Source organism: Balaenoptera borealis, assembly GCF_965194805.1.
Source record: "Balaenoptera borealis genome assembly, chromosome: 4".
Lineage (NCBI taxonomy): Eukaryota > Metazoa > Chordata > Mammalia > Artiodactyla > Balaenopteridae > Balaenoptera > Balaenoptera borealis.
The window spans coordinates 104,554,739-104,582,291 of record NC_138861.1 but is presented as its reverse complement, the minus strand read 5'-3'; the positions used below and the strand labels follow the sequence as shown (position 1 = coordinate 104,582,291).

General features: G+C 35.5%; 1 long non-coding RNA gene across 1 annotated transcript in view; it reads left to right on the top strand.

The window, feature by feature from the left end:
* Positions 1-1,196: 1,196 nt before the first annotated feature.
* LOC309628650 overlaps positions 1,197-27,553 on the top strand; it is a 121,471-nt gene continuing 95,114 nt past the window's right edge. The window contains exon 1 of the long non-coding RNA XR_014244613.1: positions 1,197-21,270. This is a non-coding gene — a long non-coding RNA (uncharacterized lncRNA). The remainder of the gene's footprint in view (positions 21,271-27,553) is intronic.

Sequence of the window (27,553 nt, the reverse complement as noted above, 5' to 3'; positions counted from 1 at the left end):
AGTCTCCTCAGGCAAAGGATACAAAGTAAAAATAAACAAATGGAACCTAATTAAACTTGAAAGCTTTTACACAGCAAAGGAAACTATTGACAAAACCAAAACCAACCAACTGAATGGGAGAAATCATTTGCAAATCATATGTTTGATTAGGGATTAATATCCAAAGTATAGAAACAGCTCATATATCTTAATATCAAAAAAACCAAACAACCTGACTAAAAAATAGGCAAAAGAACTGACTTTATTTTAAGAAGACATATACATGGCCAATAGGCACATGTAAAGATGCTCAATATTGCTAATCATCTGGGAAATGCAAATCAAAACCATGATGAGATGTTGCCTCACACATGTCAGAATGGCTGTTATCAAAAAGACCACAAATAAAAAATGTTGGCTCTGATGTGGAGAAAAGGGAATGCTAGTACACTGTTGGAGGCAACATAAACTGGTGCAGCCATTATGGAAAACAGTATGGAGTTTTCTCAAAAAACTAAAAATAGGACTACCATATGATCCAGCAATTCCCTCCTGGGTATGTGTCTGAAACACTAATTTGAAAAGACATATGCACTCTAATATTCATAGCAGCATTATAATAGCCAATGTATGGATGCAACCCAAGTGTCCATCAACAGATGAATGAATGAAGAAGATTTTACACACACACACACACACAGACCAATATTACTCAGTCATAAAAATGAATGAAATTTTGCCATTTGCAACAATGTGGTTGGGCCTAGAGCGTATTATGTTTAATGAAATAAGTCAGACAGAGAAACACACATATTGTATGTTATCACTTACATGTGAAATCTGAAAAATAAAACAAATGAATAATTATAACAAAACAGAAACAGACTCACAGACATAGAGAAGAAACTAGTGGTTACCAGTGGGAAAAGGGATGGGGGATCTAGAAGTATAAACTACTATGTATAAAATAAATAAGATACAAGAATATATTGTACTTCACAGAGAATATAGCCAATATTTCATAACTTTAAATGGAGTATAATATATAAAAAAAATCTGGATCACTATGTTGTACTCCTGAGATTAATGTAATATTGTAAATTAACTATACTTTAATTAAAAAGAAAACATGCCAGTTGCCAAAAAAAGAACAAATATCTAACTTTGTTCCTAGGATTAAGATGTAAGAGAAATGGAAGGTAGAATTTGCCAAGCACTGGCCCACCTTTCTGCATTACAAGGAGAAGTAATAGGAAGTGCATAGCTGGGTTAGGACTGGTACCTGGCACACTCTAGAAGGAAAAGGCTAGTGTGACAGGAGCAGACTGAGCAGATGGGGGGAGTTTAAGACATGATGTCATACAGCGAATGGGGACCAGATCAGGTGGTGCCTTCTAGGCTAGTGTAAACATGCTGGCTTTTATTTTGAGTAATATGGACTGTCATTAGAGAATTTGAGAATTAGAGTGCTAGAATCACTCCACCTTTGGGTAAAAATAGACCATATTAGGGCAAGCATGTAGCAGAGAGACAACTTAGAAGATTATGGAAAGAATCCAGGTGAGATAGGACAGTGGTTTAAACAAGGTATAATGGCAATGGTGTTGAAGAGTGGTTCAGCTCAGTATGTTTTTAGAAGATATTCACCTTGGTGTGGGGTATAAGAGAGATAGAGGATTCAGGGATAATTTGGCCTGAACAACTGGAACGTTTGAATTGGCATTAAATGAGATGAAAAAGACAGCAGGGGAAGCAAGTCTGCTGTGTAAGGGAGGAGAAATCAGGTTTTGCACTTTTAGAAACATTAGTTTTGAGGTCCTTATTAGTCATCCAAGTAAAGGTATCTAGTAGGTAGTTGTTTTTATGAGCCTAGGGTCCTAGGGAGAGGCTTGGACTGAAGACATAAATTTGGGAGTTGTCAGACTGCAGTTGACATTTAAAACCTTGGGTTTGGAAGAGATTACTAGAGATTGAGTGTAGATAAAACAGAAATCTTAGGATTGACACTCAAGGCTTTCTATTGCCTAGAAATCAGGATATGTGGAGAAACTAACAAAACAAAATTTAAAACTACCACTGATGTAGAAAGAGAACCAAGTTAGAGAGATATCTCATAAACTGCGTGAATAAGTAAGTTTCAAAAAGAAGTTGATTAACTATGTCAGATATAGCTGGTAGGTGAAGTAGGATGTGAACTTATTATTGAAAAGAGCAGTGTCAGTGGAATGCTGAGTTGAAAGCTTGATCAGATTGGGTTCAAGAGAGACTGCAAGAAGATGGTTTGAGGACATAATGTACAGATACCTGTTTTGAGGAGATTTTCTATGAAGGATAATGGAAGCTGGATGGGGTTATAAGGTCAAAGGAGAATTTCCTTTCCATTGGTTTTTAACTTGAGAGTTATTACAGCATATTTATATGCTAATGAGTATGATCCAATAGAGTAAAAGGTGATGATTTTTGAATGCTCAAACCACCATGACCTTAAGTCAGTGAGAAAAGATGAATTCTAGTGCACCACAGTTGGGGTTGGCCTTAGGTGCTTGGACAGGACATTTGTTGTAAGTGGAGGGAAGAAGAACTCTGTAGATGCATAGGACAGCGAATGGGGTACTAGGTATTTTGTAGTATTTTGTAGTAGGTATTTTGTAGTAGGTATTTTGGTCAGAGCATGAGTATTTATCTTCTGATTTTTTCCGATTTTGTCAGTGAAATGAATGAAGCTGAGAATGAGGTGTTGAATGTTTGAGGAAACAGAAGTTGTGAAACAGTGATCTAGGGGATAGGAAAGGGAATAAATCTGTACTGGAGCTTCTGGGCATCCAAGTGGCCTGGGTGAAGTTAAAGCACAGGTATTTAAAGTGAGTCTATTTAGCATGGTTTTATTTAACCAAATTTAGTTGCACAAGTACAGGTGGGGCATACATAGAGAGTTGGAGTTTTGCCAAGTAAGTAAAACATAGTGAGAGATGGGCAAGGGAGTTGATGGTGTAAACAAGAGTGTCATTAAAATCATGGACCTTATTTGAAGGCAAATCAGTAAATGCTCCATTGTATGTCCCCTCAATCTGACCTTGATCCATGGGACAAAGCTTCCAATACAAATGGCACTGGCATTGTTATCATTATAAATGAATATGCATTAAAATATACCTATGTCTCTCATTGATAGTCCAACTAGAGAAATATTCATGTTGATTCCTGTTATATTTCACCAGAGGACATCTAGTGATACCTAATGGAGAGAAGACAGTTTACTGACAGATGAGGGAGTTGAAGTGAGAGAGAAATGCCTTGCCCAAGGCCCCAGACAGCGATCAGACCTATTGCATCCTTTCACATGAACCTTGCTCTGCCTGCTACACCACACTGCATCAGCCTGTGCCTCAGGTCATAACTTAATTCAGTGTGTTAGTTTTTGTTCTGGTTTGGAACAACTGTTATCTGACTTGCAATTTCCTTTGTCCCCATTAGTGAAAAGGTCAAAAGTCTTGACTATAACCAAAACACACCTCTAGTAAATGGCAGGCCTTCTTTTTCACTTTCCTCAGTCTCAAAGCTGTAGGACACAGAATTGTAAAAAGTCTCTTTTTATGCAACACAAATTAGATATGGCATTAGAGGACTGAGAAAGTTTTGGAAACTGAATCTCAAAGGGTAGTTAAATAACTTATTTTTAGGGTCAGTGTTTATTTTCTCATAAAATGTGGATCACTCCAGGAAATAACAATTAAGAAAATATCTCTTATCAAAACACTAAGTGGAAACTTAATTTTAAAAGGAAGAGGTTGCTCTGTTTTTCACCATGGAGGCTAAGCTCTGGAGAATTGCTATGTTGAATCTGTGATGTGTTCCTTATTCATGCAGTACCTCCTAATAAAGAACACAAGTGGAAGCATTTTTCTTCACTTTGCTCATTAAACCATTTAGAAATGTTACTTTGATTTGGAACTACTGTAGTTCAGTTATTAAAATGTTGAGAGTATGCTGTTTGGTAATGTGTTGACATTTTTTACTATGCTAGTGTCTGAACTTTCTCATTCATGCTCACATGGCATTCTGAGAGTGTTGTAAATGATGGCATTTTAAATGTATTGCCGTCCAACTTCATACCTGCCATGCAATTGCATGTTCTGTAAGCATCTGAAGTGAAACATTTTAATACTGATCTTATTTTTCTCCCAACTAACAGCACCCTCTCTGGACGTCATTTACTAGAGGGTCCAAGCAAGATATCTGGAATTTATTCTAAGCCCTATGGCCCAATGGGTAAGTATTCAGGCTCTGGAGCCAGATGGACATGTATTCAAATCTTGACTTTGCATCTTATGAAGGCTGCTCTAAAGTGTTATTTAGCTTCCCCAAATCCATGTTACTCATCTTTAAAAATAAGAAAATAATGGTGGCTAACCCATAGGGTTATTCTGAAGATTAAATAAGATAATATACTTAACAAATACTTACTGAGCCCCTACCACCCAGCATTGTGTGGATACATTAGTGAGTAAAATATGTAAGATTTATCCTTTAACAGACTAAACAGTCTAGGTGGGAAAATATATTAAATTAACAAAGCAATACGCAAGCATGATTATGTCAAGTAACAAATGCCATGATAGAAATAAAAGTGGATGATGTGAAGGAGATTGGGGAATCAGACTGACAGAAAAAAGGAAGATCTTTGCAGGAAAGTTAACCTAAAAACCTAGCGATGTAGAGATCTGGAGGCAGAGGATTTTAGTCCAAGGAAAGGGAGCAATTATTGCAAAAGCACTAAAGTGGGGGTGGTATCCTTGGGACATGATCAACAATAGAAAATAGGCCAGTATCATTAAAGAGGAATGAATAAGAAGCAGAAGGGTGCACATGACATCAGACAGGTTGGCAGAGAACAGATATTATAGCATTTGGATACTTTAACATCAATGACAATGAAAAATACATGTCAAAATTTGTGGGTTCAAGGTAAAGCAATGGTTAGGTAAAATTCATATTTTAAGTGCTTATATTATAAAAGAAGGAAGTTATAAAATTAAAGACATAATTTTTCACCTTAAAAAGCTGGAAAAAGAAGAGAAATTTTACCCAAACTAAGTAGAAGGAGAACAGTAATAAAAAGCAGAAATCAAAGAAACATAAAGCAGACAAACAATGGAGAAAATTTACAAAGCCAATACATAGTTATTTTAAAGGATCAAACAAATTGATCAACCAGATATGGAGATATATGTATATGTATAGCTGATTAACTTTGTTATAAAGCAGAAACTAACACACCATTGTAAAGCAATTATCCTCCAATAAAGATGTTAAAAAAAAAATTAAAAAAAAAAAAGAGATACACAGAGATTCCATCTGGTGATGGTAGGGATTTGCCAGGAGAAAAACATCACAAACATCAGGAATGAAAAATAAATTATCATCTCAGATCCTAGGCATTAAGATGATCATAAGAGAATTCTATTAACAAATTTAGGGGAACAAATTTGACAACTTGGGTGATACACAAAAATTTATTGAAAAATACATAATAGCTATACCTTCCCCCCTGAAAAATCTGAATAATATCTCTATAACTGTTAAATAAATCAGATTTGTTATTTAAAAAATTCTCAAAATTAAATCTTTGGGCCCAGATATTTAACTGGTGTAATTTATCAAACATCCAATGAAGAAATAACATCAATTTTTCACACACATTTTCAGAATGCAGATGAGAAAAGACTAGTACCCAAATCATTTTATGAGGCCAATGATAACCCTAATATCTGAAAAAAATATTGCAAAAAAATAAAATATCCATCATGAACAGATATGCTAATTTCTTACAAACATATTACCAAATCAAATCGGACAATAAGAAAGATAATACATCATGAGCAAGCAAGGTTTATCCCAGGTATGTAAGATTGGTTTATCCTTTTGCAAATCAATAAATGTAATTCACCACATTAACAAAAAAAATCAAGGCTTTTTAAAAAATATAATTGAAATGTGAAAACGAAGTATGATTAGATTATTTCAATTGTTGCAGAAAAACCATTTGACAAAATTGAATATCCATTCAAGATAAAAACTATCAGCAAATTAGGAATAGTATGAAATATTCTCAATGATAAAGTACCTCTATGAAAATTCCGCAGCCAATATTATTCTTACAAATGGAAAATTTAATTTTTTCCTTTTATGATAGGAAAAAGACAGGGATGTTTGTTATTGTCATGACTATTCAACATTATACTGGAGGTGCTAGGTACAGCAATAAGTCAAGAAAAAGGATAAAAAGTACAAAGATTGGAAAAGAAGATGCTAAGCTCTCCTTATTTGCAGGAATTTGTAGAAAAGAACTTACAAATTATTACTAAGATTAAAAAATAAATTTAGCAAGATTTCAGATACAAGGTTAATATAAAATATAAAGTGGATTTGTATGTACTAGAAACAAACAACTGGAAAATAAAAAAAATTAAAACCCTTTTACAATAACATCAAAATCATAAAATACTTAGGAAAATTTCTAAGACAACGTAGCCAAGTCCTTCATACTGAAAACTACAAAATATTAATAAAATCAAAGAAGACCTATATAAATGTAGAGATATATGCTAATCATGAGTTGGAATGATCATTAGTGTTAAAATGTCAAATTTTTAAATTCTAAGATTCAATGTAATGACAAAGTTTCAGCACCTGATTTTTTTCTTTCATAAGTTGACAAGATTTTATAAATAGATTTAAAAATATATATGTAAATATAAAGAATTTAAAATAGCCAGGACAAATGAAGGCCTTATCATAACTGAGTTACAAATGGATCATCGACTTAATTGTAAACCTAAAAGAATAAAACATCTGAAAGAAAACAAGAAAAATTTTGATATCCCGATATAGGCAAAAATTTCTTACATACAACACAAAAAGCATGAAGTATAATATGAAAAAGATAATTAGTTGGATCTAACTAAAATTTTTTAAATTTCCATTGAAATAATTAAAGAGATGAAAATAAAAGCTACATACTGGTAGAAAATATTTACGACACATATGAGACAAAGGATTGTTCTTAGAATTTATAAAGAATGTTTACAGCTCAATAATAAATTGGGTAAAAGATCTAGATACTTTACAAAAGAAAAGACTGAAATGGCAAATAAGCACGTAAAAAGATACTTAATACCTTTAATTATCACATAAATGCAAATTAAATAACAATGAGATACCACTACACACCCATTTCATTTTAGATTTGTTAAAATGAGAGAGAATGAGCCTACCACGTAATGGCAAGGATTTGGAGCAACTGGAACTTCATATACTGCTGATAGGAACACAAAAGGGTACAACTACTTAGAAAAATAGTTTGGCTATTTCTTTTTTTAAATACACAGAGAAAAAATATTTATTATTATCTGTAAATTGTGCACTACATATCTTTTATATCCATAAAATATACATTAAATGTGTGTGTGTATCCATGTGTGTGTGTCTATATACACACACATTTTTCTTTTCGGAGTGCCAACTGTTAAACACTTACAGGCGCACCACTGGACCTACAGCTCTTGCTCAGGAATAAGTAAGGAATAAGGAAGTCTGACTAGAGAAATTTAGCCAAAATGATCCCTCAGGAGCCTGTATTCTTAGAGCGACTTCTACCCTTCCCTCTGTTCTTTTTTTTTGTTCTAATAATAATAATAACCTTTATAATAAAGACAATACAATTTTGAGCACTTAGTATGTGCAAAGCCCTTAGCATTATGACTACTTAATTCAATTCTTACAACTACCTGGAAGTTTGGTATTATTATTATATTTTTTAATTAATTAATTAATTTTTCTTAAAACGTTAAATGTACACCTATCTTGTGACTCAGGCATTCTCTTTCTGGTTATTTACAATGAGAAAGAAAAACACAAAAATATGTATGAGTAAAGACTTTTATATGAGTATTACTAGTAGTTTTATTTGTAATGGCCTCAAACAGGAAACAACTCAAATATCCATGAATAGGTGAATGGATACTTAAACTTTAAAAGGAATAACTATTTATTTATACACAGAAGATGAATCTGAAAATCATTACTCTGAGTGAAAGAAGCAAGGAACAAAGAGTTTACACTTTATGCTCCCATGGATATAACATTCTAGACAGAATAAACTAATTTATATTATCAGAAAGCAAGTCAGTTATTTCTTGGAGACAGAGTTGGAATAAAGAATGTATTGCATATGGATGCAAGGAAACTTTTGGTGATGATGGAATTATTCATTATCTTGATTCTACGGTTGATTTCATATGCGTATACAAATGTCAAAACCATTCAAATTGTACTATTCAAATATGTGCATTTACTTCAATAATATCTCAATAATGTCACGAAATTTTAAAAAATCTGACAGTAACAAACATTTGGAGAAATAGGATCATCATCTTCAGCTGCCGGGAATTTAAATAGACACACTTTGAAAGTAACTTGACATATCCTGATAAAATTAGAAATAAATATATCCAAACTCATATATTCCAATTCTGCAAAGGGAGTCTTTCTCACATTTGTGTAGAAATATCGAGGAGGGTTCTCACTGCAGTATTGTTTATAATATACAAGGTGTTTAGCAAAATATTTTTCAGAAGGTGGATGATTGAATAAAATGTGATATAGTTATATGGGACATGATATGATACTCAATACAAATAAAGTAGATCTCTAAATGGAAATATGGGTAGATGCACAAAATATCATAACTGAGAGAGAAAAGAAACATGACAAAGAATTATATATACAATATGATATTATTCATGGAAATTAAACATACATCAAAACTATATTTTATGTACATAAAATTAAATATTTCATGTACATCTGCATGTACATTTATACAAAAATGTATATATAGCTAATATATAAACGTGAACCAAACTCATTATGTGTTTTTTCTTGAAGTTCCAGATAGTATACAGGGAAATGAAATTGGAGGGCTCTCAGAGCAGAGGAAGTTTTACCTTTATCTTTAATTCATCATTCCCTGAAAAAATCTTGAACAAATATTGTATTAATAGATATTAATTCTGGGTGTTTGGGACATGGACATTTGTTACATTATTCTTGAACATCTTAAAAGCTTCTGAAACACACACACAACACCTCATACATATATATATTTAGTATGTAAATGTGTGTGTGTGTGTGTGTAAATGCTTAAAACATAGATCTAAAGGAATATAAACAAAAATTATAATAGATGTTACTTTAGGAGAACGGGATTTAGGATGGACAATTTTCAGTGGTGGGTCAGATAGTCAACAGGGTTTTTGCCTTTATCTAAGTTGTTTGGATTTTGACAATGAGAACATATTTGTGTTTTACTTAAGTATTCAAATAAATACTTTATGAAATGAAATTAATGATAAAATGGCAATACACTGAACCAAGTTCTTTGGTAGAGGCAAATATATGCTACCTTCAGAGTACTAAGAAAGGGTGCTTATGGATGTGGAGAAGGGTTCTCCAAAAGCTTTTTATTTTGAGAAGGTGACTCCTGAATAAAATGTAGAATTTAACCTGGGTGTTTGATCAGGAGTCCATTAGTTTGGGTTGAAAAAAATATAAATCCTTGATTTCATTAGCATCAAACTAAAATTTAGCATTTCTATTAACTATGAATGAGAGCAACAGAACTCATTGGTTTCCACAGATCTGTAACTTTGCGGCCAATAAAAGTTGTCACATTTTCTTATAGATATTAGTTATTATTGATGTATCAAAATGTCATTTAACTCATCACAAATTGAAAATTATGGTAGCAATTAGATTTCCTGAAAGATCTTGCTATTTAATATGTTAATAAAAGGGATATATACCTTTATTTTAAATTTGCTATTTTTAAAAATTTCAATAACTGGCTTCCTTTATGATCCTATATATGTTTATTATGGGTTTAAACACATTACTCTTAAAAGGGGTAAATAAGCTTCATTAGACTGCCAAGGGAGTCCACAACATACATAAAGATGTTAAGAACCTCTGTGTAGAAGGATGAATCAAGCAAGGATTGGTGTTGGGCAGGATGGGTTAAGATAGTGGGTGGAGGAGAGGAGCAGAGCAGGCAAAGGAAACTAGGTGTGGGGCATAAAAGCAGGAGGGAATATGGCACCATTGAGCTCAGCTCATCAATGACCTTTTATGTTGCAAATATAATTTTTCTTCCCTAGTTACCCTTGGGGAGAAAATTCTATCCTTATCAATCTAATCAGCAGGTGGTTTGGTTCAGGAAGTGAATAACTTTGAAGCATGAAAGCATATCATGAAAAAGAAATACTTCTTAGATTCTATACTTCATGCCACTTTACACAAGAAAGTTGATATCCTCAGAGTTTTAAACATGAATTCATAGTTTGTACCTAATTATTTGCCACGAGATGCATTGTTGAAAAAGAATCCTCTGAGATGCCCATGATCAATCTTGGTTTGATTAGCAAATTTGGGTGTCTCCATGATTACTAACATCCAAGTGGAAAATAAAAAATCCAGGCAAACATTGTACATTTTGTCTAGATCAGTAGAATTATTGTCTTCAAATAAAATTTTACTTGGAACTATAATATGTAAAAATAAAAACAAAACTGCTCTTCTTGATAAGCTAATGGGAGAGCAGGGACTCTACCACTTTTTGTTCACCTTGTCCATTATGGCGGCCCAGGAGGCTACTTGACCACAAATTAAGGCTTCATATACATCAATATGGAGATATTTGGAGCCATCTATAATTTCCCCTGGAGTATAACCTCAGCTCTGTGCTTTTAAAATAGTATCATCATCATTATGTATTTTATATTTGTCCGTATAATCTAAAATGTTTGGTTTTCAATGTTGGCATTGTGATTTCCATCTCATCCAGATAGATAGTGTAGGGGCACTATTCAGAAGAGCAGTAAAAGTCCTCTCTGTTCCTTCTCCTACTATTCATTTTACCTTCTGGGTCATTGCCTCTGAAAACGTTCTTAGTGCTCTTTGGTAAGCATATCCTCCATTTTATTTCAATGATATTTTGCTTAGTATTTTCTTACCATTAATACTTTCAAGTCTTGAACAATCATTCCTTTATACATTAGAGATTGACAGCTGCAAACTGGGCTTGCTATACTGAATTCCAACCTGGCTATCGCGAATCACAAGAGAAAAATTAAAAATATTCCATGGTGGTATTACTTATCAGTCAACAGTTCTACTTTGGCGATTTCACAAATGTATATTTAATTATGTAACTTTAATACTAAATTTGATTGTATTTTGCTTTGTTACTTTATAAAAAAATGATTGGGGAAAAAAAGCAAGGATTCCTAATGTGTTTAAATTAAATATGGTTAAAAATAATTTGCAGCTCTGTCAAAAGTACAGCTCTCATTGTTCTGGATTGGCTGGGTATGCATTGAAGATAAGCCTCTCCATAAAGTTTCAATTATGATAAAAGAGTACTTTTTATAAAATAATAGAAATAAATTTTATTATTAAAGATATTGGATTATGAACACAAGACTTTTCCTTATCTCCCACCCCGTAGCATGTCTATCAATCAACTTTGACAAATTCTGTTTCTTCACAAGTTTTAGAGATAGCAAAGTGAGGAGGCTTCCTTTGCAGTTTCTTGCTTTGGCGGTCTGCGTACAAGAGTGGTCCTGTTCCCTGATGGTGCTTTAAGCTCTGTAACTCTGAGGAAATCACTTAAACCTTTTTCCTTATTCATGAAATGGCAAGGGTTTGACTAGCTTGTCTCTAAAGTCCCTTCCAGAGCCATTGTTATAAGACAATATTTGCTGGATTGAGGAAAGATACAGTCCTGGCTCTCTCTCTCAGCCATTACATAAACCTGGAATTAATCCACACTTCCAGCCAGCTGTCTGTGATGTCTCATACACCATATTTTAGTGTATTGATTGGATAATAACCTTTTCAAAACAAGGCTTCAAGTGGGCTGCTCTTTTACATCACAAGTTGTCTTTGATGTTTTCAGAGCCATGTATTCTCTTTAGATAAAGTATAAACTTATTTTATTATATCTGAGAAATTCTGACATTAAAGTAAAAGGGTTCCAGAATAAAATCAATAGACATCAACTTTTCTTCAACACATTGCCTTAAAATTAAATGTCAACTGGTAATTTAGTCCCAAATCTGTTCACGTCTTTACCATAACTGAAAGTAGCTTCAGAAGATTTTTTTTTCCAGCTAGGAAATTGATCTCATACATTACATCTAAATAGTTTAAATCTGTGCACTATTACTAAACTGGCTAAGGAAGTCTCCAGTCTGTATAATGTTAATTCAGAAAAGCTTGAGATTTGTTAGCACAATAATGAAGTAATAGTTTGTCTAATTTAATCTCGACACAGTGATATGTGACACTTCAATAATAGCTAATGTGACCTTAAAGGTTAATGATGGCATAGCTCATCTGAAGTGACAGACTACTTCAAGTTCTCCTACAGTCGATCTTAATTTTTTTTTTTTTAATTAGGTTACTGGTGTAGTAATAAAGCTTCAGTGAACTGTTATCTGGAATTGTAAACTCAGCCAAATTAGTTCCAGGGGTCACGTGGCAAGGCATTCCATTGTAAAAGCAAATGGCAGCACTGTCAAGGCAGTGCACATGAAGAGGTAGACACGTTACTGTGTGGATCATAAAATGTGGGATCTCTTCAGATATGCTTCTGTGTATGGAGCTTTCTCATCAATCAAGATGGAGTTTTCTCAGGACATTGCAGTATCATGCATCCTCCTTTCTCACTTGGTACAGCAGCCATACCTGTTGTTGTTGCCCTATACAAAACACAGTGCTTGGCTATGTGAAGAAAACTGAGATGAACTAGAATATGATCCAGGCTGCAAAGAGTTTAAAATCTACTCAAGGAAAGGTAACATATAGACAGACAGATCACTGTAATAGAAAGTAATGAGCACAGTTGCCTTACAAGAGAAAAAATGCAGTGCTTTTAGATTCATAGGAGAATGGAAGAAATTTCTCCTACCTAGAGGCCTAAAAAAGGCCATTTCCTGGGTCACCCTCAGAAGCAGGATAATTCAAAAATACTGTGATTAAAATACATCTTACTCTTTCTGCAGCTTCCCGCACCTTCCGTATCTTCTGTTATTCTACTGTGGTTGATGACAGAGAGAGAGAGAGAAGGGGGGTAATGAATATGATTAATACAGATACATAGATGAATGGAATGGGGTTCAGAAAAGTGGCGTTTGATCATCAGGTTGTAGAAGGACTAGCTTCAAAAATACGACCTTCTAAGGGAACTTGAAAAAGGAAATCTAAGTGAATGATCTTGAATGTTGAGGCAAGTGTATAGATTTCTCTGATCCATACACAGGAAATATATATATGAGAGAGAACTTCTTCAGTGTGAGAAGCTTAGAAACCCATGGAAAGTCAGATTAATTTTATGCTTCAGATACTCTCTGAGATGATCTCTTTTTGACCTCTCTTATTTTAGGTTTTGAAAATTCAGCCTGTCTCTTCAATGTTAATAAAGCCAAAGAAGGATTGGTCTTGGGTCAGGGAAAAATGCATCTTAAGTCTCCCACTCTATTTGTCAGATTTGGGAAGGCCCTGCCCTGGAGGACAAAGGCCCTCATTTACTAATCTTTGGATTCCTCTCACACACACCCCTCCCTCCTCTACAGTCCTGCATAATTGAAAGTATTCATTAAAGTGTTGGTTCAAGAGAAATGAATTGATTGAACTGAATTATTTCATATGGCTGCCATGTGACCTTCAAGCCACCTTTGAATGCATTTTTGTAGGAAACTCAATTCATTTATATAATGTATCAGCTCCCCCTTGTGACTATCCAGCAGTCAATTTGACAAAGAGGAAATAAAGGTGCATTTTCCTTATTTACTTCCATTTCCTGAGTAGAGTGATATGGAGAGAGCCATTGCTCAGGGATAGTCACACTTCTATGGAAAGAAAAACCCAAGACATCGAAATCAGTGAGACCGGGACCCTTTACACTGTGACTTAAATGACATGTTCTTACCCACATGATTCATTATGTAAAGGCCCCTTATAATTGTTAGTGGAGTGAATAGTGAATGCCCTATCAACCTGCAGACACTACGTGTATAATGCAGCTCAGATTAAGGCAGGTGAGTTTCAATAAATATTATCTGAAGAACACTATGACATATTACACATTTTCCAATGCTAATGTCTTTTATAGCCCATTAAGAACATCTCAAGACATTTTCTCTAAAGATCAAATATAAAATAAAATAAAAATAATAAAGAAGCTGTTCGAATGATCAGCTCTTATTCTGTTTCCCTATCATCTGAATACATCTTTTAAATCATCCATCTCATCTTAATGGACTCTAATCCATTCTATTTTGTTAAATAACTGTAGCTAATTTTGCAGTTTGCGAATCATTTTCTCATGCCTCTTCTCTTTTGCCTCTCACTTTTAGCCTGGAACGGAGGTGCTGCCATCACTCACCTTTGGCACAGGCAGGGGCTGTGCAAGTGGGAATTGCACCGAGGTTCATTTTCAACCAGCAAATGGTGAAACTGAACTTGAGTCCTAGCCTTGAGACCTGATTTTCTGATTCTGGGACCAGACTTTTTTGTTTACACAAGTGTTTTCAAAGAGTTTAAGTAGCTGTCTGCTACCATCCACATCAAGGTCAGCAGAACACTTGTAAACTGCAGGATCAGATGCCCATACCAGCCTTATTAAATCAGAACCTCTGGCTTCTGATGTTGTCTCTAACCCATTTGGTTTCTGCACATATTTCTTTTTTATCCACATTTTCATCTCTTTCACTTTCTTTTAAACTCCTTAAGCTAAGTTTAGTGCCATTATTAAATATTCATCCATATAACTATGGTATAAATATTTACTGAACTCCTACTATGCGCCACACACAGAGCCCCAAAATGAGGTGACAGATGAATAAGTTATAATAGCTGACATCCTAGATTGCATTGTCACTGGGGAAATCAGCCATCAGACTGATTAGTCTTAACCATTGGCTTTGGACATGCAGGAGGCATTCAAATTGAGATTAATGATTCAGTCCTTTTCAAAATAGACAGTCTTTTAAGAGAGTCAAAGGAACAAAAGGAAACAACTGGTATTTATCACCCAGTGAGGAGTGCAAGGAAGACCTCAGGTAGTCTTGATACAATACATAGGGAGACTTAAGTGGAAAGATGACAGGTCAAAAATCCACTTAAAACCACCTCACTGTGTATCCAACTACCCAGCCCACCCCCTTTAGCCCCCACTGGTTCCCTTTGAAAGGAACTCACTACATAAGCAGGTGAGGGAATTTGTAACAGAGCATGATCAAAAGCAAATTGGGTAAGTGAGGGAAAGCAATTACACAGGGAGATCATTAATTGGAGGGCTTATCTCTTCAGTGAGCTTGGAATGTGTAAGCTGCAGTGTTGTGAATTGAATTTCATGCACTCCTATTGTTTGTGAAGAGCTGGCTGTGTGTGGGAGGTACCGGGTGATTTGCCAAAAGTGTTGTTGTTAAGAACACCAGCAATCAAAAAGCCACCAGGCTCTTAAAAAGCCCAGAACTGAGGGAAGGTACAAAGGCATGAAGGCTGAAGTGAATTGGGACTTTTTACTGAAACAGAGCTTGAAACTGTGGAAGTACAATCAGTAATGCACGGTAGTGAAGAGGAAGGCAGGGCAGAGGGGATTGGAAAAGGTCTTGCTAAGATCCCGTTTCATCAATCAAATTTAGGCTCCTGCTGGGACAAAATCTACCTGGGCCTGTTGTTAAGGCTCTTTGATTTCATAAAGCTTATAAAGAAGGGTCTGTTAGGAATCATTCACATATCTTGAGGGGAAATAGAAGTCATTTTAAACCATTCATGCATCTGGACAGGACTCAAAGAAACATGAGGGAGCAGACGCCTGGTTAGTCTAGATCCTCCTATCCCATTCCTGTCACCCACACACTTACCTGCTCAGACATCTGAACCCCTGTCATTCTTCCAGCAAGCCGTGCCACCTCTAACCTCCATTTCCTTCGCCTGGATTTTTTTTTTTCCCTCCCTAATTCACTGAGACCCAAGTTTCAAATCCTAGCTCTGATATTACTTTCTCTTTGAAATGAGTCCTGGTTAAGAATACTTCATGATGGCAGAATAGCATCTATCACAATACTGCACCGGTCCCCTGACTAAACTCAGCAGCCTAACTTTCTGCTTTTCTACCTTTCCTTCAGTTTCTTCAATTCATGCACCTTCATACTTACTATGGTGTCTTTCTCTGAGATTGTGAATCCCTTTTCGTACTTTAGAACTTTTTCAAATGTCAATTCCTTCGGGCAACCTTTTCTAATCCTTTAAGTTAAATAGTCTTATAGCAGCCTGCACCTCTCCTTTGAAACACTGATTATTTGATGTCCGTCTTTCTTATGAAACTGTCATCTCAGTGAGGTTAGGACTATATCTTTATTGGCCTCTGCTGTGTTACAACTTTCTGGCACAGTTCCTGGCATTTGTGAGGCCCCCAAAACTGTGTATTGCCTTTATTATTTCTTCTCAGTGGATTGTGAAATCCTTGGGGTCAAGGATCTTGTCTTTGATTTGTTTTCGTATGTCATAACAAAATACCAGGTGCAAAACAGGTATTAAATAAATGTGTGTTAAATGAATAAAACATAGAAGAAAATATCTAGAGCAGAATTTCTCAGTCTAGGCACTACTGGCATTTTGGGTCATATGATTCTTTGCTGTGGAGGGCCATCAGTAAGGTATTTAGTAACATCCCTGACCTCTACCCACCAAAAGCCAGTAGCACCCCTCCTAGTTGTGAAAACCAAAATTATCTCCAGACATTGCTAAATATTTTTGTGCTGGGTGGGGCAGTGGGCAGGGGTGTGCAAAATCACCACAAGCTGAGAATCACTGATCTATAGTGCACATTTTTAAACTGCTCAATCCGTAAACATGAACTGCTAGCTTTTGCAAAAGAAAAGTGACCAGTGAGCAATGGATAACAATTATAAACTTTATTTAGGATTATTTGAAGATTTATTTCATTGATGCAGGCTATCATGCAAGCTACTTGGCAAATCAACTTTTATGTAGGCAGATACAGGAGTTAATAAATATTCTGAGAATATCCTTATAAGAATTAAATCAGATAATGTACCTAGAAGTATCTTAGATCAGAGCTCATAGTAGCTCATAGTAGCACTTCTGTTATTATATTCTTTCCTTGATCTAATTAAATCATTTGGTATAAAATAGTCATAGCTAACAAGGATAAATTAGGAAGAGTTTAGTCAAATGAGAACACGAACACACAGAGGCACACACAATCTATTTAGTTAAATTTTTTTAAGGCAAAAGTTTTTGATCAGTTGATCGACTGAGTTCTTTGTTGGGGGACTAGAGTGTTGACACAAAGAGTTTGTTAGTTTCTTTCCTGCTGGGGCACACTAAATTACATCCCACCAACTTAAGCTCCCCTGGAGTGACTCACACAGTGGTTGACTTTTAGAGTTCACCAGAGGTGAGTGTTCAGGCTATATGAGGTCAGATTTTCTCCATGAAGCAGGACAAACAAAAATTTATAATGCCAGGCTGCTTGATATAATTTCTAAAAGTAGAAGGCCACTGGTTTTTCCCTCCCTCGACTCTTTCCTGGAAAGAAAGTATAAGAATTATCCCCAGAGTTGCTGGAAGATGGAGAATTTCTGGGTAAGTAGATTTATTTTTTCATACCCAGTGGGATTGATGGCTGACTGAGTAGTAAATTTAGTCTCAGTGTTTTAGCTCACAAATAAAGAAGTAATAAGAGACGCTCTACATGTGTATTGGCTGAAATAGAAAATGAACAATAAGCAACCGGAGTTTTTAAGGAAACACATCCTGCTGGAAAAATGTTTATTGCTATTTTAGAAAGAATTGCAAAATTGGGAGGTAGAGGGAAGTGTCGACATCATGCACTTTAAACTGAGGTAAATGTTAGATACAACAATTTATGAAATGCGATTTGCAAGAACAAACAGTCAACTTAGATTGCAATGTGGCTACAAGCATGGGAGGAAGTGTGAGGATATTGGGGGTCAGGGAGGGAGGTCTGTAGCTAAGTCTGCAGAAAACCTAGGATTATTATTGCTGTAATTCAGTGAGCTTTATTCCTATATTTGGGTTTTGACTAAAATTGTTTGTTTGGCTATGGCTTCCCTAAGTGAAATACTTTGTGTGGTACATAGAAATTCCTCAGTGCATTTTTTGTTTCCTGTGATTTATGCACTGAATTTTCTTCATGATTCTAAATTAAAAACTGAACAAAAGTTTCGTACTTTCCTTTTTCCAACTTAAGAATTCCTTTCTTGTAAGACACATGCCCATACATATGACTTTAGGTAGCTATATGATCCTAGGAGAGTCATAACCACTTTGGCCTCAGTTTCCATATTTGGAGAAGGATGAATTTGGCAGCTTCAACGAAGTACGAATTCTTCTACTTGACTCCTTTCTGCTTGAATACAAATCCATTTTCTCTTGCTTTCTTCAGGTTAAGATGAACTCAGACTAAAAAATGTGTCTTTGGGCTTCCCTGGGATCACCCCAATCTGATTATGACTTGGAATCTAATGAAAGGGCATGGAGTCCTATACTATGAGTAGAAATCTTAGCAATCAATGTCAGCCCACAGTCAGAAGCCTGTGAACCAACATCAGGGTTATGGAAACAGGGCCAAACAGGCTAGGAAACTGAAGAAAACAAATAAGGAGATGTCTACTTATTAAGTCTCCTTAAGTCTAGTACTTATTGGCTCTGTGACCTTGAACAGCTTACTCCTGGTCCTCAGTTTCTTTATCTGTGAAGTGGAGTTTGCCATTTGTTCCATGAAAGTGTTCTAGAAAGACTTAAGAATCTGTTCACAGTGGCCTCAGACCAAGATAAAGGGGAGGAGACCATGAGAAGACTCATAGTGGAAAATGAGGCTGATCAGGGTAATCCTTCTTTTGCATCTTGAAATCTCTCAAAGATTTATTTCATCACAATTAGGCTGGTCCACTGGCCAGGTGGCTAACATGTGGGTAAACCAATTTCATCATGATGTGTTGCAGCACTCCCTCTGTAACTTGACTGTTGAATGATACACAAAGTAATCACCACTTGTCTCCTTACGTGACTGTATTAGTCTGCTCAGGCTGCCATAACAAAATGCCAGATTGGGTGGTTTAAACAACAGAAATTCATTTTAGCACAGTCCTGGAGCCTAGAAGTCCAAGATCAAGGTGACAGCAAAGTTTTCCTGGTGAAGCTGCTCTCCTTTGGTTGTAGATGATAACTTCTTGCGGGGTCCTCATGTGGCCTTTCTTCTGTGCAGGCACAGAGAGAGAGAGAGAGAGAGAGCTCTCTGGGGTCTTCCTCTTCTTATAAGGATACCATTTCTATCAGATTAGGGTCCCATGCTTCGAACTCATTTAACCTTAATTACCTCCCTAAAGGCCATACTCCAAATACAGTCACATTGGCTGAAGTTTCAATATATGAATTTTGGTTAGGGGGAGATGGTAGTGCACAATTCAGTCCCTAATACCAACCAACTATTAAGTCTCTTTGGTACTTATGGGATCTAAGGGAGAGATGATTGAGGAAACGCAGGGTAGCAGGACTGTTTCTTGTAGATCCCAGGATTGTTTGGGTCGCTAGTTTGGAACTGTTTTTTATTTGTTTTTGTTTTTGTTTTTTACTAATTCCCACATATGAATCCATCTACCAAGAATAATAGATACATCAGACATTCCCAACCAGTCATGTGGAAATAGCACTGGACTTTGTGTTATATATCTTAATTTTGTTACGTATTCACTCTGTGGCCTTGGAACTTATCTGAGGATCAGTTTTCCCCTCTCTAAATAGGAATCATAAGGTACTATCCCTGCTTGAATATAGACAAACTACTGCTAAATTAACTACTTACCATTTTCACATAGGCCCTATACCTTTCTGTTACTCTTTACTTTTTCTAATATTAATTTCCTTATTTCAGGATCAATTTCTGTTCCACTTCTTCTATGAAGGCTTCCATGATATCCTAAAATATTCTCTCCTATTAGTAATCCAACAAGGTTTCCAGGGTATCTCAAATTAAAGACTTGTCCTAGAATTCTTTATGAAAACCCCTACCATATTTTGAGAGCAGTGGCTCTGTAATTTAAAATTTTATTCCTACTATTTTCTTTCTCTGCACATTTTTTCAGTGCAATTATTGTGTCAAATTAAAAGGACTGAAACTAGTTTAAAAAGCAAATATTGTAGAAAGAAGCAGAAACCAGCTCCAGAAAGCCTTCAAAGATACCCTTGGCTGATTTTTGTGTCTTGTCACTGTGGCATCTATCATAAAATCTAACACACGCTTCTCGCTTCTCTAATCATTCATTTACTTATCTTTCTCCCCATTCTATTCTGAGATCACAGAGGGCAGGGACTCTTGTTCTTTTCTGTGCCACTAAGGGTGTTATACTCCCTATTAGACCACAGGTTTTCAATATATTGAAAGGAAAATGTGCAATTGAAAGACAGGGATTTAACTCAACTTTTATATTTTCCCAGCAGTGAAATATTTATTCTCCCACTACCTTACACCACAGGCCAGTGTCCCTTCACTGGTTAAATATTTATGGAGTATCCACAGTGTATTAGGGTCTGTAATAGGCAACATGAATTTACAGAGAAGATGGACCCAGCCACTAGCTTCAATATGTCAATCCTGTAGAAGAGGTGCACCCGTAGATAGAAAATTATACCACAGTGTGAGATGCACAGTGATAGAAGGAAGCACAGAGGCTTCAGGGCCCAGAGGAAGCCCAGCTGTTCCACGCACTTGCTTTTTTTCTCCCTTATACACACCAGGTTCTTTTCCACCTCGAGGTCTGCGCACAAGTTCTTCCACCTGCCTAGAACATGCTTTTCCTACTGTCTATATGATTGGCTCCTACTAACCATTTATTTTTCAGTTTCAATGCCCCTTCAAAGGAAAGACATTCTTGATATTCTAACTTTCAGTCAGCCTCTATTATTCGTTTTTACATTACCTTTGTTTCTTTTATAATATTTTTGAAATTCCACTTTGGAATATGTAATTAGTTTATTTGCATGTGTAATGTCTTCTTTCCTCATTAGACTATGCACTCTATGAAGGAGAAACTGTATCTTTTGTTCAACACTATTTGAAGCACAGAGAACAGTCCCCAGAATAATGTAAGAGCTCAATAAACATCAGATGATTGAATAAAGGTAAGAATGAAATAATGACATTTGCAGCAACATGGATGGACCTAGAGATTATCCTACTTAGTGAAGTAAGCCAGACAGAGAAAGACAAATATCATATGATATCACTTATGTATGGAATTTAAAAATTGATACAAATTAACTTATTTGTAAAACAGAAATAGACTCACAGGCATAGAAAACAAACTTATCGTTACCAAAGAGGAAAGTGGGGGGAGGGATAAATTAGGAGTTTGGGATTAACATATACACACTACTATATATAAAATAGGTAACCAACAATGACCTACTGTATAGCACAGGGAATTATACTCAATATCTTATAATAATCTATAAGGGAAAAGAATATGAAAAAGAAAAAAATATATGTATACTCTGAATCACTTTGCTGTACACCTGAAACTAACACAACATGGTAAATCAACTAAATGTCAATTAAAAATAAATACATGAATAAATAAATACAATTAATTTTGAAAATTAAAAAAAGAATGAATGGGCAGAGAATGTTCAACCCCATGGAAACCAGTGAGAAGAGGGCACAAGAAAAGCTAGCCAGTAATGTTTGTTTAGGATTATTCCATGATTCAAGAGCTTTGATCTTACTGTCTGCACATTTGTTATAAGCAAATGTAAGCATTTTGCAGATATGAAATTCCAAAACACAGAGCTAAGTCCCTCTTCCTGAGATAAACGAGTAATACAAGGTGGAGTGGAATGAATGCTCATAGGTTTATTTTGAACCTAAATCCTCTACTTTTTCATGAACTATGACAGTACCTCAAGCAGGTGCAAGAATGGCTGCTCTCACACTTCATTTCCTTCTGGGGAAGCAAAGACTTCACTGCTCCAAAGTATTTTACAAACACAACATATCCAGGATTCAGAGAGATGGATAAAGGAATTTCTATTGTTTCCTTATAAATCCTATACACTCTTTAATTTCTGCCTCTGGAATCTCTCCTCTTATTTTAATGTTCATTGTATTCTGTTTTACATTACTTTGGTCCTGTTGTCATCTAGATAAGGAATATTAAATTTATCATTACATCTTGCATCTCCATGCACTTTGCGTATTTTGCAGCAATTGCTTTGTTCACTACTAATTCTTTGCTTCACCAGAGTTGATTCTTTTACTAACAACCACAGGTTTTCAATGCTCTGTCTAGTCAACATTTCCTAATTTCTTCTTCTCATTCCCTTTATGTTTTATTGAATTTTCTAAGTGAATTATTTAACTCTGCATAGCATTTTGAGATGTGACTTGCATGAAATATGTTGTACAAACTAAAAGCATATTGTATTAAAATGTCTATAATAACTTGAAGGAAAAGCCCCCAGGGAATACGCTTGCTGTATATAATGGCTGTGGGGAAATTTTGAGCTCTAACATGACACTGACATGAAGCAAACAAAAAAAGGGACATTGTTACATGTGGAGATTTGACTTGCATTTAAGTAGATAAAATGTGTTTATGTGCCAACTAGGTTCTTTTTTGGTTTTATTTAAAACTTTCTTTACCCCTTTGACTTTAAAGGTAATCAAAAGATAGGACATCTTCCCCTTAATTAATCTCTACAACAATTTTGTAGAGTGAGGAGTATTATCTCCATTTTGTAGATAAGTCAAAGATTTACCTGTAATAGAAAGTCAAAGATGTTAATTGACTTAAAGGTTTTTCTGATTCCAAAGTTTCTGGCTTTCCTCTAGATTCCTGCTTAAAGAATATATGGCAGTGGACATAGTGTAATTGAGTGGATTGAATTCTGCCCTTAATGGTTTTAGTCACAGAGCTGAGTAAAGACTGTGTTTGGGGGTTTTAATGGAACAGACATGTTGTTCAGTCAGTGTTTTCTTCTAGAACATGTCTCCATAACTTGAGCCCAGAAATCAGGGCCTTATAATTACACCATCTCTCAAGTGGTGGCAGCTTTGCCTGTTGCCCAAATGCTTATATTCAAACATCCTTGCTTGACTATAAAAGCCCTTGGTAATTTAGACCCACCTATGACAGCAACCAAATACCCTTTCTTTCAATTACACTTGTGTTTCTAGATAATGGAATGGGTTGGAAAATATTTCTTACCCCCTATTCTCAGAAGAAGATGGGCAGGGGGAGAAAAAGACCTTATCCAGCAAAGTTGATGCTAGTCTTCAGAGGACAAAGAGATAACCTGGATGGCAAATGTATATTATCTTTGTCTTAGCTCAGGCTACTATAACAAAATACCACAAACTGGGTGACTTAACAACATAAAGTTATTTCTCACAGTTCTGGAGGCTGGAAAGGCACCAGCAGTTTCCATGCCTGCTAAGGGTCTACTTCTTATTTCTTTTTTTTAAAAATTTTTATTGGAGTGTAGTTGATTTACAATGTTGTGTTAGTTTCATGTGTACAGCAAAGTGAATTCAGTTATACATATACGTATACCCACTCTTTTTTAGATTCTTTTTCCGTACAGGCCATTACAGAGTATTGAGTAGAGTTCCCTGTGCTATACAGGAGGTCCTTGTTAGTTATCTATTTTATATGTAGTAGTGTGTGTATGGCAATCCCAATCTCCCAACTTATCCATCCCCTGATATCACCTATATGTGGAATCTATAAAAGGATACAAATGAACTTATTTACAAAACAGAAATAGAGTCACTTCTTAGTTCCTAAATAGCCGTCTTCTTGCTGTGTCCTCAACATAATGGAGAGAGAAGCAAACTCTCCTGTGACTCTTGTAAGGGCACTAATCTCATTCATGAGGTCTCTACTCTCATGATCTCATCTAATTCTGATTCTTTTCCAAAAGACCCACCTCCTAATACCATCCTATTAGGGGTAGGGTTTCAAAATATGAATTTTAGGGGAACATAAGCATTCAGTCTGTTACAGTGTTTAATTGCCTGTAGACCACAGGATAAACCTCAGCTAATAGAAGAAGTGCTCTTTCATCAATGTGGGATTGAACTGTGTTTGCTCAGAGGAAAATTCATGCTTTTACTAGCAGAGTTTGCTCAGGGAGATATAGTCAGTAGATTTTGGGAGGCTCATATTCAGACCAGTTCACGCTATTAGAACGTGTTTCTTCTCCAGAAACTGGGATGTGAATTGCACAAGCCCAGGTTGTGGTGATGTTTGAATTTGCAAACCAAGAGGCATCAAGGAATGGAAGCTCTTCCTGTGGGGAGAGAAGACATTGAACGTGAGAGAGAGGGGCTTCATCGATCTGAGAAATTTGAACTCCGTTTTGAAGAGACATGTATGAAGTTGAGTGGTGGCAGGGGTGGTGGTGGTAGTGATCTCGAGTGGGGGATGGGTGGAAGGGGAGTTCTTTCACGACAAACCTTTTGCAAAGGCATATGTGAAATAGGCCCTAACCCTGACACACACACACACACACACACACACACAGAAGCAGACACAAACACACATTCACACACACACACACAGGTAGATTTGTTTAGTCCTTTGTGGATCTGTATCACAAAGAATCTGCATATAAGCATCCTAGCTGAGTGTGTTCACTCTGATGGAAGCGTATGACTGAATGGCATGAGGAGGGCCAAGTATGAACGCAAATAAGGAAACATATCTTTATCTTTTAAACTAGGCGGCACACAGAAGATGCCAGGCACTAGAGAAAGCAAAGTTGATTTTTAAACCACTCTGCATAATTTCATAATATAAATAGAGGTCATCCTTTGGAGACTAAAGTACAGAGAGTTATAGTTCTTTTTAAAAATTGCCACATAAATTACATTAATTTTCAAAGCCTATGTCAAATCTCAACGTTTCTTAAGTTGGTAGTGATAATTCTCTCTAGCCATGAATGAGTATTTTGGTATTTTTTAAGTTGGTTATTATTTACATGTGATTTATTGAAGATGTGCTTTGTGGCAAGAAATGTGTGAGGCTTTAAATATGCTGAAATGTGCAGGCTGACATGAGCACGTGTATCAGGAGCCACATAGAAAGGTGACAATTCTAAGCCTGAAAATAAAAGCCCCTCTGCCCCATCTCCTTGAATAGGTATCTGTCAATTTCCATGCTAGCTTTTTGGTACTTGGTGCGCCAAATGACTTGAGTTTGTTAAATGTAATGCAAAATGTTCCCTTTTTCAAAAATTATGCTCTACTCTTTAAGGCAGAATTTTATAAAATTGAATTTGCCCAATCCATGGAGAAACTGGGTATCATCAGTAAGTGATTCTGTTTTGTGCATCTTGGCCCCAAATCTTTATTATGATAGTCATGAATGTTGACATTCAAATACTAATATAAAAATAACATAGGTATTAATTTGTTCTTTTCTTAAGAAACTTTATACTGTAAAAATTGTATTATAAAAGTAATTGTTTTTTTTCCCCGTGGGAGTATGGCTTGAGAGGTTTAGATTCCCATTTTAAAATCCAATCTTACTGCAGAGATTTCAATTTAAAGATTTTTTAATATAATGTAAATGCTTAGCTAAAAAAATCTGAAGATGACTAAAAAATTCAGAATTTGATTACATCTTGCTCTTGACAAATACTAACAATCTCACAATGTTTATAATCACTAGCACCATCATTTGTGTATTAGTTTTATACGTTCACATAATTTAATCATTTTTATCTCCCATTGTTACAATATACAATGCAAAAAGCCACTGGAACCATTGGACATGAGGAATCACTTCTTTGTGATCATGTCACTAGTTTGTGACTATTATCAGCATGATGCAATGCATGTTCTCCAAAACAATGACAGTTCACAGTTATTAAACGCTTACTCTTTTGCAGGTACCTCATAAGCACCTTTACATAAAATATTTAATTTATTGTCACAACAGTCCTATAAGATTGGTACTGATTTTAATTCCACATTAGTAAAGATAAAGTGGCTTCCAAGTTGGTAAATAGCTACACTGGGATTTGAACCCTGGTAATGGTATCTCCACAGCTCATGGTCTTAACTAATCCACCTTAATTGTGCCCCTCATTAATCAAATGCCATTTTGAAAATGGAAGCTGTAGTTATACCTTACTTTATCAAGACAGTGTATGTGGTAGGGAGAAATGAGTATATTTTGCTATATAATACATTTGGGCACAGTATATATAAAATAAATACATATGTTAATGGAGTTCTGTTATAAACTTCCAATTACTTCTTACTCACGTATCAATGACCATTTTGACCCCAGTGTCTTTCATGACTTAAATTGCCTTTCTCTCCTCCACTGATTTTGATCAACTTTTTCAGTTTATTTCACAATTTCCGTGCTGTGTCATCTACTTCTTGCTTTGGTACTCTTTTTACCATCAGCAGAAAAAATACATTTTGTTCATGCACTAGCCTAAACTGTATTCTTTAAATAGCATTTCTTTAGTAGTTGATAGTTGTTTTTTAAGAGTGACTTTGCTTCCTAATAATGGGTAGTTTGCATAGTACTGTATAGTACTGGTAGTTTGCTTGTCTTATTGGGTAAGGAATGCAAGCATATGTTGCAATTTTCTCTCTTACCTGAGTACTCCAGGCTAGAATTCTCTATATTGACATCAGATATTTGTTTATTTATTGCCAAAGACTACAGGAGGTGATTTTTTGAAACATTTTTTTTAAAAAGATACAAACATTTTCAATTTGTAGTCTCAGCTAAAAATGGATTTTCCCATGAGTTAGTACCATGACACTACCTATGCAATAAAATTTAATATTATATCACTCTCTCAGAGTTGTATCTCAAGCCATGACAACTTAATGTGCATCCAATATCATGTAGACTGTTGTTCAACTTATCATGCAATGGATGAGTATAAGACCTCTGTAATCATACTATGGTTCAATCTGACTGTATTATTGTAAATAAGTTACAAAACCTCTTTAAATCTCACTTTGTATTAACCTGTAAGTTGTGACTTGGATTTAACTAATAGCCCAGTACCTGCAACAGAGTATGAGCTAGCTCTATACAGGTTTGATTCCCTTTATTAAGTGAATCCCTTAGTAACTCTCAGGATGATCCCTGAGAGTTTTCATCATGAATAGATGATAAATTTTGTCAATTTTTTTCTGTATCCATTGACATGATCATATGGTTTCTTTTCTTTAGGCTTTTAGTATGGCGTACTAGCTGAGGTCCTATACAATCTATACTTTCCAGCTAACCCTCCAATATTGTCCCCTACTATTCTCTCTCTCTCTCTCTGCTCCAGGCACATTGCTTCCTTTCCATTTCTTGGCTACTTCGTGCCTTTGGACCTTTGTACTTGCTCCATCTAGCTTTCTGCCAAGACTTCCACATGATTAATA